This window comes from Balaenoptera acutorostrata, chromosome 9, assembly GCF_949987535.1.
Source record: "Balaenoptera acutorostrata chromosome 9, mBalAcu1.1, whole genome shotgun sequence".
Lineage (NCBI taxonomy): Eukaryota > Metazoa > Chordata > Mammalia > Artiodactyla > Balaenopteridae > Balaenoptera > Balaenoptera acutorostrata.
In genome coordinates, this window is record NC_080072.1 from 11,472,702 (window position 1) to 11,483,191 (window position 10,490).

General features: G+C 38.1%; 1 pseudogene; it reads left to right on the forward strand.

Annotated features, from left to right (window-relative positions):
• Nucleotides 1-8,952: 8,952 nt before the first annotated feature.
• On the forward strand, nt 8,953-9,873 carry LOC103008724 (olfactory receptor 10V1-like; annotated as a pseudogene).
• The last annotated feature ends 617 nt before the right edge of the window (nt 9,874-10,490 follow it).

Below are 10,490 nucleotides of genomic sequence, written 5' to 3' on the forward strand. Positions count from 1 at the left end.
TTCAGGCTGCCTTGAGTTCAGGCCAAGGAATACTGGAGAGGGAACAAAATGGGGTAAACCAGCCACCAGTTGAGTAGTACTTAATTCTGGTCTTCTTCCCCAAACTGCCTGCAACTATTTGCTTTTCAGAGTCCCCAAATGGCTGCTCCTTGCTTTTTGTCCAAGTTTTATAGCCGCATTCAGTGGGAGGGACAGGGTAGATGATGCTTACTTTATTTTGCCCAGAATCAGAACCAATCTAGACATTCCTTTTTTATTGAACTAAAAGCTATCTCTCCGTAATTCCTTATTTTTAGTTTTTGTCTTACATCCTGGGGTCTCACAAAATAAAGCTTACTTTTCTTCCCCCCCAAAATCCCTATATCTTCAAGTTTCCTCTTCTCAAAGCTAAAATTAAAAGTGTAATGGTTTTATAAAACTTAGATTTCTTATTTTAGGGTAAATAAAGTCAAACCACAGATGCACTTGGTAGGTACAACTTGTGGGGTATCCAACTTCAGTTGCTTTTTTGATCTCCATTTGAAATTGAAAAGTAGACATTGCACAAAGTTTCTTTTCTATCATAAGATATATCAGGATTGGCAGATCTCCTGCATCTGGAGATAACCTCTGTCCCCCCCACCTGCCCACCGCAAATCTGCTTCTTATCTTGGTTTCAAGATGAACCCCAAGAACATCCACTGTGGTCTCAGTCTTACTCCACATAAGTTCTGCAGCAGCTCTGGTCTCTGGTTCCTGGTCTTCTGGAGAAAAAGATAGTTTGCATTCTTTATGGATTTTGGCAACTCTCTATTGACCTTATATTGACTTTTCTCTCTATTGAAAGCTTCGATGGCTCTGAGCTCGAGAAAATCCAGTTCAGAACCCTGATTTGTTCAACTTGTCTGAAACATATGTACTAACCGGTTTCTTTTTTTTAAGTTGTTCTAATTTTTACAGTAATCTGACATGTTCGTCTTTGGTTCTTCTGCAGCATCTACACCTAACCTGCCTAGGTTTTCTGTTGTTTCTTATGCTCTCATTAACTGATGCCATTTTCCCATGAAGTTTACTTCTTTTAAAATCTCTCCTCTCACTAAGAGCAGTCCCCAATTTTTTCTGTTTCAAAGTTCTGCTCCTTTGGGAGACAGTTCCTCTAGGTTCCTGTTTATTGTCTCCACTTCTCAGGTCAATTGCATTCTTAAATGCTTATATATCATCTAGCACAAAGAAGATACTCAAAACAAATATTTGTTGAACAAAAATCTACTGTGAGTCTCACGGAGGATCAAGGCTTTCCAGTCTAAAGTAGTTCTTCCCATATCATTAGACCTTCTTTGATGTCTCATTATTTATATGCCCACGAAGATCGATTTAAATTAACTCAACAAATATCCATTAACTACATGTGTAGAATTTTAAAAAAAAAAAAGCACACCATTGTGTTTGACTTTAATCAGACATGTAGTCTAATAATTTTTAAGTACATAATATTACCTATAATATGAGACAGAATGCCATAAGAAAGGTTCATATAAGTTTAAAGAAAAGCCTGTTCCTGATTATGCTATTAGGAACGACTTTATGGAGAAAATACCTCTTTAAGAATGTTAGGATAGGTTGGAGTTTGACAAGAAGTGACCATGGGGTATGTTCTAGTGGGGTGGAATAATAAGATGAACAAAGGCATGGAGGTGGGAAAGAATAAGACCAACGTAGGAAATAGCTTGATTAGCATGCAGAGCAAAATTGGAATTCTACTGGGAAATCTAATGGAATTTAAGACGCAAGAAAAGAATTTATAAAGCGTCTTGAATGGCAAGTAGGGATTTTGTTTTTAAACAATAGGATAACAGTGAGCCACAAAGCAGAAAAATAACATAAACAATTAATATTTAATACATGAGTCAGAATATGGAGAGATTTTATAATTGGATAATAAAAGGTACTACTTACTGGGGACTTACATATAATAGACATTGTACTGGATGCATTGCGTTTTTCTTTTTTGTCTGCCAAGAAGAGCTTACTCCAGGGTTTCCCTGGTGGCGCAGTGGTTGAGAATCTGCCTGCCAATGCAGGGGACACGGGTTCGAGCCCTGGTCTGGGAAGATCCCACATGCCGCGGAGCAACTGGGCCCGTGAGCCATAATTACTGAGCCTGCACGTCTGGAGCCTGTGCTCCGCAACAAGAGAGGCCACGACAGTGAGAGGCCCGCGCACCGCGATGAAGAGTAGCCCCCACTTGCCGCAACTAGAGAAAGCCCTCGCACAGAACGAAGACCCAACACAGCCAAAAATAAATAAATAAATAAATTTATTAAAAAAAGAGCCTACTCCAGATAAAAATGATTTGAGTGGATGCAATATATGACAACTGTACAAATTTGAATGGAATACATAATAGATTGAAATAGAAGATCCTCTACAAGTAGACAACATAGCAAAACTCTCTTTGATACCACTGAACTTTTATATCCACCAAGAGCTATAACAACTATTTTTCAATTCCAACAAAATCCTGGAAACTACTGAAGACACATTTACCAAATATAAATTCAGAGCTATTGTCAAATACATAATAGAAAATGTGAGTTTGCTGCCATGTTTCTAAAAACACAGTAAAGGCAATATACAATGCTCTTTAGAAAATTGCTGATGATATAAATAAGAATAGTTTCCAGAATGCAAGCCAAAGAAATACCTTAGAAAATATCTACTTTTAAATTTACTTTTCCAAGTTATAATTTGACATAATATTTTATGTATATTAATCTTTTAGGCAATATGAGGCAGGCACTAAAATTCTTTATACATAATGCTCTTGGAAGCAATTGAAAGGACAAAATAAGTCCTTTCAAAACAAACAAACCAGCGGTATTACAAAAAAAATACATCACACACACACAGATATATATATATGTATATATATATTTGATGCCCAGTCAATTTTCAGAGACTCTGAACCTTATGCCAACTTTGCCAATGTAGAAAAGTAAAAGAAAAAAAAAAGAGCAAATTCATTTCAACTGTGAATTGTGAATCCCACAATCAGTTATCTCTTATCTAAAATGTAGTGTCAAATCAGTTTATTGTTTTTCTCTATTGGATACAGCAATATTATTTTTCAAAGAAAGATTTATACTACTAAGAAAACTTTGTGGCCTTTTCAGTATCCTAGTTGACTTGCGTAATTTAAAGAATTATGAAAAAGTAAACCACTGTACTCATAAATAAAAATTTATGATTGAAATTGAGTGATGAACACAATAAAGAATGTGATGCTGAAGTAAACTCAGTATATGAGGAATTAGAACCTTAAATACTTTTCTAAACTCTGGTATGAAATTTGTTTTAATAGTGCAATAAATTTACTGTAATAATTTACTAGACACATTTTCAAATGCTACATAGTTCTCAGGATTTTTTAACTCTCGTGTTTAACTTTGTCAATGCCAGTTGCTAGTGGAGAGCATAGCTTCTCAAATTTAATATTTATTAAAAATTTAAGGTCTACAATGGCACAAGAAAGAAGACTGTCAAATCTAGTGATGACTTCTATAAAAAATGAGATAAAAAAAAATGAGATAGAACCAGTAAGCACTGAAATAATCATAAAAATTTCATCTCCATGAAAGCAAGATGTGTATTTATAAGAAAGTATTATATCCTAGTAATTTGAGTAGTATTTATTGTAATTAAAAATTCAACTTTTCTGGACTTCCCTGGCGGTCCAGTGGTTAAGGCTCCACGCTTCCACTGCAGGGGGCGCGGGTTCCATCCATGGTCAGGGAACAAAGATTCCACATGCTGCGTGGCGTGGCAAAAAAAAAAATTCAATTTTTTTATTATTTATGTTCAATGATTGTGATCTGCATACTTTATACAGAAGGAATTCATGTTTGTTCTAATTGTATTGAAAAGCAAATAATTTGCTAGTTTAATTTTTTAACTTGAAAAAGAAGCATCTTTTTCTAATTCAAAGATGCTTTATAAGCCAAGCAACCTTGAAAATGATCCTCTTCTAGGGGTTATATGACCAAGAGAAACATGTGATGAAAAAGAAAGTTTTATTTGAAAGAACTTTTAATAAAATTAAACCTATAGTGTTTAATATCAATAACAAGTAGTAACGATCATCATAGCCACAGTAATACAAATTAAAGGCAGCTTAATATAATAAAAGAAAAAGGACCTCAAGTTATGAAATCTGGATTTCAGTCCTGTCTCAAGTACTGTACATTACTTAGCCTGGGTGAGCTTCTATTAATTCATGTGTAAAACAGGAATGATAATCTCAACTTCACAAGATGGTGTTTAGAATAAAAGAGTAATGCAAGAGAACCTGGAAAACATTGCATATTGTGAAATATGCATATTTTACATATACTTTATATTATTTTTAAATGAGTATTTTTTTAATCCACAAGAATTTGTTCACCTTTTTTTCCTCCAACTTACTCCTTTTATAATAAAGTAAATTTTCGAGTCCCTTGAAAATAATGGTGGCATCCCGCTGTGGTAATGGTGATATCAAACCAATTCTTGAGAGAAGAAACAGTAATGATTTCAGAAGTTGAAAGACATACCCTAGAGTTGTGTCTACATAATTTAAGAATATCTGAAAAGCAATGAGATATTCTGTTAATCCAAAATTTTGCCTTCGTCACATAAAATTTCAAAGGGCTTGCATCAAAATAATCAGGTGTTTGACCCAGTCTCTCAACCCTCTAGGTAATTAGATATTGTATTATTTAATTTTTTTAAAAATAAAAATGACACTAATGATCTTACTTTAGAAGAAAGATGATTCTGGTTTTTGCCTTCTGGCTTAATGACACTATCAGACTGTAACACCCTAGGAACTATTTTTTTATAGCTTTTTCATTTTTTTTTAATTTTATTGGAGTATAGGTGATTTATAATGTTGTGTTAGTTTCAGGTGTACCTAGGAACTATTTTTAAAACAATAAGGGGGATGACATCATCAAGGCAAAGTACCAAAGAAAAGTAAATCAACTAGACTCTTTAAAAGCTACTAAACAGTGACTAATAAAGGCTTTTTGCTTTTCCTGCTTTGAATTTCTAAGGGCTATCAATCACTGTTGGAGAGGTAAATTTATTTGTGGACTGTGAAACACTTTTAGTGACCTGGCTCTGAAGGGGGAATGCCTCACTCCAACTAAATCAGAGCAAGATGCAAAACTGCTGAAGAGGTGCTTTGCCTTAACAGAAATTCCTGAAGGTGAGCCTGACTTCTGAGCTGGAGCAGCAGTGACAAGGTGTATGCCACAACCTGGCACTTGTTTGTGGGCAGGGATCTGGGGACATCTGCGAGATTAGTGCCAAAGATCCCTGCAGGAGCTGTAAAGGCCTGAGGACTGCGGGAAATCGTTAGAAATTATGCTTGGATTACAAGATAGGTGCATCCTTCTAGAGGAAGGTAAGTTCTCAGCCAAACCCAGCATCTCTTGTAGCTGCCTTTTATGGTGTCAGATTCCTTACCTGTGTGCTTAAGATCCAACTATGAAGATACAGATTATAGTAAAGATACAGATTATACCATTCAGAGTTCTTTATAATAACAAAATGATCCTAATTATTCCTTAGAATAATAAAATTATGTCTTTCTCTGGTTTATGTAATATTTTCAAAAATTTGGAAGACTGGCAGCACCACAGAATTTTGACCTAAGTTTTTTTTTTTTTAATTTATTTATTTTTGGCTGCGTTGGGTCTTTGTTGCTATGCGCAGTCTTTTTCTAGTTGTGTCGAGCAGGGGCTACTCTTCGTTGTGGGCTTCTCATTGCGGTGGCTTCTCTTGTTGCAGAGCACAGGCTCTAGGCGCACGGGCTTCAGTAGTTGTGGCACTCGGGCTCAGTAGTTGTGGCTCGCGGGTCCTAGAGTGCAGGCTCAGTAGTTGTGGCGCACGGGCTTAGTTGCTCCGCGGCATGTGGGATCTTCCTGGACCAGGGATTGAACCCATGTTCCCTGCATTGGCAGGTGGGTTCTTAACCACTGTGCCACCAGGGAAGCCCACCCATATAATTTTTATTTGAATCAGTAGTATTTTTAGAGTAGCCCCAACCATAGACATCTTGTAGATTCAGGGAATTAGCTAGAAATTCTGGGTGGAATTCTATTTATTTTTTCTTCTAGTATCATTAAGGTCATGCTTCCGTGTATATGAGAGCCATGCCCTGGGAAAAGCCATTCACCAGTTTATCCTGCATTCCCTGGGAGTTTTCAATGACAAGATCACAGATGGTTCATGGTCCTGTGACAAAAATCAAGCCAAGATTTATGTAATCATTGCTACGTACAAGGTAGATCTAAATGCTAGCCTCTCTTCCACCTTTAAATCCCTGCAAGGTAATGAGTCAAGTTAATTACACTTCCTGTACGGCAGCCACAAGATGGAGGTATTAATAGCTATCCTCCTACCTGCTGAACGTTTTAACAAAATTAAATAAGCTAGTGGAACATAAATATGTTGACAAAGTATAAAGTGGTCTTTGACAAATTGTCACTGAGTTGCTGGAAGACATCTAGTCATTCACCGAGGTTTACGCCAGGTTTACGTCGCTCTCTCCCCCCAAATGCACAGTGCTCTAAAATGTTCCCTCTTTCCAGGGCCTGAAAAAGAAGCTGAATTGATTCTGGCAAATAAGATCAGGTAAGGTGCTGTTGACCAATACAACGGTATCATATCTGACCCTCTTGATGTACACCCCACCCCCATCCATCTTAGCTCACATTCTTATTTTAGCTGGGTAAATTTTCTTTTTACCAGGGAAAAAATTAATTTTATGAATGAGAGTCTTTCCAAGGCCTTTAGAATCCTACCCCTCAGGTAAATGTCTAAACTTCCTTCCTGTGAGAATGACCCTGACCCAGGTCCAAGCAGTAATGAACAAAACACATGAGAGTTTGGATGACTTGTTATGTGATGATTTCTGAGTGGGAGGAAGGTTTGTCTGTGTGACAAAGCACCTGAAACAAGACCCTTGTTGTTTTAAATTCTCTAGTTTCCCTTCGAGAGTCTATTCTAGCCTAATCTACTCCCAGTAGTCTAGAAAATGCCGTACATTCAGTGTTCAGTCCCTTTTAGTGGTGCAGCCCAGAGCAGGGCAGTGCCCAGACCAGAAATGCACATCAGCCTGATTTCCTTCAAGCAGAGATTCAGGGAGATGGAGAGGGCGGATATTTTCCTCATACACGAAAACAGTTGGAGCTTTGAGCACTAAATTATTTAAAGTCAAACTAATGAGTGCTAATAAGATGGGCACATTTTTAGTGACCATATTTTCTAAATACAAAGGAATTAAGCTGTAGCAGGCTTGTAAAAGGAAGGTTTTCCATCCATGAACACTAGGTCACACTTTACAAGACCGTGTGCTCTGCCTAAATAAAAACCTACCCAGGCCATGAAAAAGACATGAATTACTTATGCATTCAACAAACATTTATTAGTCACCATACTAGGCATTAGAGGGGGAGGAACAAGATACAGTCCTTATCCTGCAGGAGATTATATATCTAGGAGAAATAAGACATATATAAAACAAATTATCATAAAAATAGAATTGAGTTTGTTTTAGAAAGGTGTACAAGACATTGTACTTGATTTACCATCTAGAAGAATGTGGGCATTGTCCAGTTGTGATGGGGAGAAGAATTTTTAGAAACTCCCCAAAGCTAAAAGTCTATATTGGTGCTGTTTCCAAAACTGCTGTACTTTGCTTTACTCTTGGTGAGAAGCATGAAGAAAGTTTATAAAAGCTATGGGAGTGTTATGCCTATAGTTAAGGGCCAATGTACTAGAAGGCTCAGAGCTCTCTCTGCAACCACAAAACAATAATGAAGCCATCATGCTCAGTGCTGCTGAATTGGCACAAGCTGACCTCTTTTTCTCTCCAGGAAAATAATCCTTCAGAGAAAAATGAAGCACCTTTTATACGGGACAATATGACCCTGATGTATATTATAGGTCTTAGAATCAAGATCATTACGACCTTATATTTGATGGCCAGTATATTAATGCTAGGCAATGTATACGTTTAGAGGCTCAGGGTTTTTAGCTCAGCTTGTTCTCGCAAACAAAAATGAAGTCAAAATCCTGAGCTCAATTGCCACATGGGGCAAATTAACTTGACTCTTATTCATAGTGATAGACTTTATAGTTAACCTCAGCCAACTCTCTTGAAAATGTGAGCTGACCAACACAAGCAAAGATGAGAGTGGCCTGCCCAGCATAAACTCATCTTCAAAATTATTAAAGCTTTTTGAACTTCCCTGGTGGCGTAGTGGTTAAGAATCCACCTGCCAATGCAGGAGATACGGGTTAGATCCCTGGTCCAGGAAGATCCCACATGCTGTGGAGCAACTAAGCCCGTGCGCCACAACTGCTGAGCCTGCGCTCTGGAGCCCGCGAGCTACAACTACTGAAGCCCGCACACCTAGAGCCCATGTTCCACAACAAGAGAAGCCACCGCAATGAGAAGCCCGTACATCACAACGAAGAGAGCCCCTGTGCAGCAACGAAGACCCAACGCAGCCAAAGATAAATAAATTTTTTTTAAAATTATTAAAGCCTTAGGATAAATTAGGAGTTTGGGGTTAAAATATACACACTACTATATATAAAATAGATGAACAACAAGGACTTACTGTATAGCACAGGGAACTATACTCAATATCTTATAATAACCTACAATATAATGGAAGAGAATGTAAAAGAAGAATATATAGATATAGAGAGATATATATAGAGATACATCTCTATATATCTGAATCACTTTGCTGTACACCTAACACAACACTGAAAATCAACTATATTTCAATAAAAAATTTTTTAAATTATTAAAGCTTTAGGTGCTGAAACAGTATCATCGCCGTCATCCTAAAGCACACAGCACTTTCTTTCCTAATATATTTCTTTCTTTTGTCCTAGAAAACCCAATGTGCCACTTTTATGGGGGATGAAAACCAAACCATAGAGATCCAGTTCCACTTTCACCCATTTTCACCCATCCTGGAGGTGCAAATGTTAATTTCTGTGGCTTTCTTGCTAATATATATTGGAAGTCTCATTGGTAACACCACCATCTTTCTCACTGTCTGAGCAGAGCATTTGCTCCACACACCCATGTACTTCTTTCTGGCCAATCTGGCAGTTCTGGAGACCTTTTACTCTTCCACTGTTGCCCCTCTGGCTTTGGTCAGCTTCCTGACCTTGGGGAGAATACTCATCTCCTTCACTGGCTGTGGCACACAGATGTTCTTCTTGGTCTTTCTGGGCAGTGCTGACTGCATCCTCTTGGGGATCATGGCTTATGATCGGTTTGTAGCTATCCGGGATCCCTTCTGTTACTCCTTCCTCAGGAGATGGCAGCTGTGCACCCAGCTGGCTATGGGAGCCCTGGTCCTTGGTTTCATTCCAGCCTTACAACTGACAATTCTGATCTTCCTTCTGCCGTTTTGTGGCCACAGCAGAATCCCTCACTTCTATTGTGACGTATTCCCGATCTTGCGGTTGGCATGTGGAGATACTCGAATGCAGGAAGCCATGATCTTCATTGTCAGTGTCATCATCCTTACCATTCCCTTTTCCCTGAGCTCCATCTCATACCTCTTCATCGTGGCTGCCATCCTGCAGATCTACTCAGCAGAGGGACGGCCCAAGACCTTCCCCACCTGCTCTTCTCATCTGACTGTGGTTCTCCTCCAATACAGCTGCTGCAGCCTTATCTATTTACGCCCCAGCTCCAGCTACAACCCAGAAACGGGCCGGGTGGTGTCTGTTGTCTACATCTTTGTCACCCCTGTCTTAAATCCCTTGATCTACAGTATAAGAAACAAGGAGCTGAAAGATGCACTGAATAAGGTAATGTAGAGACATTTACTGAAGTTGGAAACGTGGGAGTTTCTGGGCTCATGTAAATGGCAGGAAATAATTCTTCACAAAATGATAAACTCAGGGATTAGATGACATAAACATTTGGGGAACTGGATTTACTACTTACTTTCCTTTACTACTAGGAAATAGAATAGTTCCTATATCTAGCTCCCAAGTATAGTGTAAGCTCCTGAAAGTAAGATAGTATCATTTAAAATAAGAGTGAGTAGGGGAATTCCCTGGCAGTCCAGGGGTTAGGACTCAGTGCTTTCACTGCTGAGGGCCCGGGTTCAATCTAAGATCCCTCAAGCCAGGTGGTGCGGCTAAAAAAATAATAATAATAATAAGAGAGAGTAAACTCTTGATGGGCAGGTATTTCTGTTTTGTTCACTGATCTATCCCCAGGGCCTAAAACAGTGCCTAGCTAAACACTCAATATATATTTATTGAATTAATGAATTCATTCAAGTGATGGCAAATAATGTCTCTATTTCTTTGTATCTCCCCACAATGTTATTCAGAGATTTGCATATACTGGGTATTCAATAAATATTTGTGGAGTAACTAAAAAGAGATTCCTCTAAGAGCAATAATGATTCTTCAAGTTTCCACTC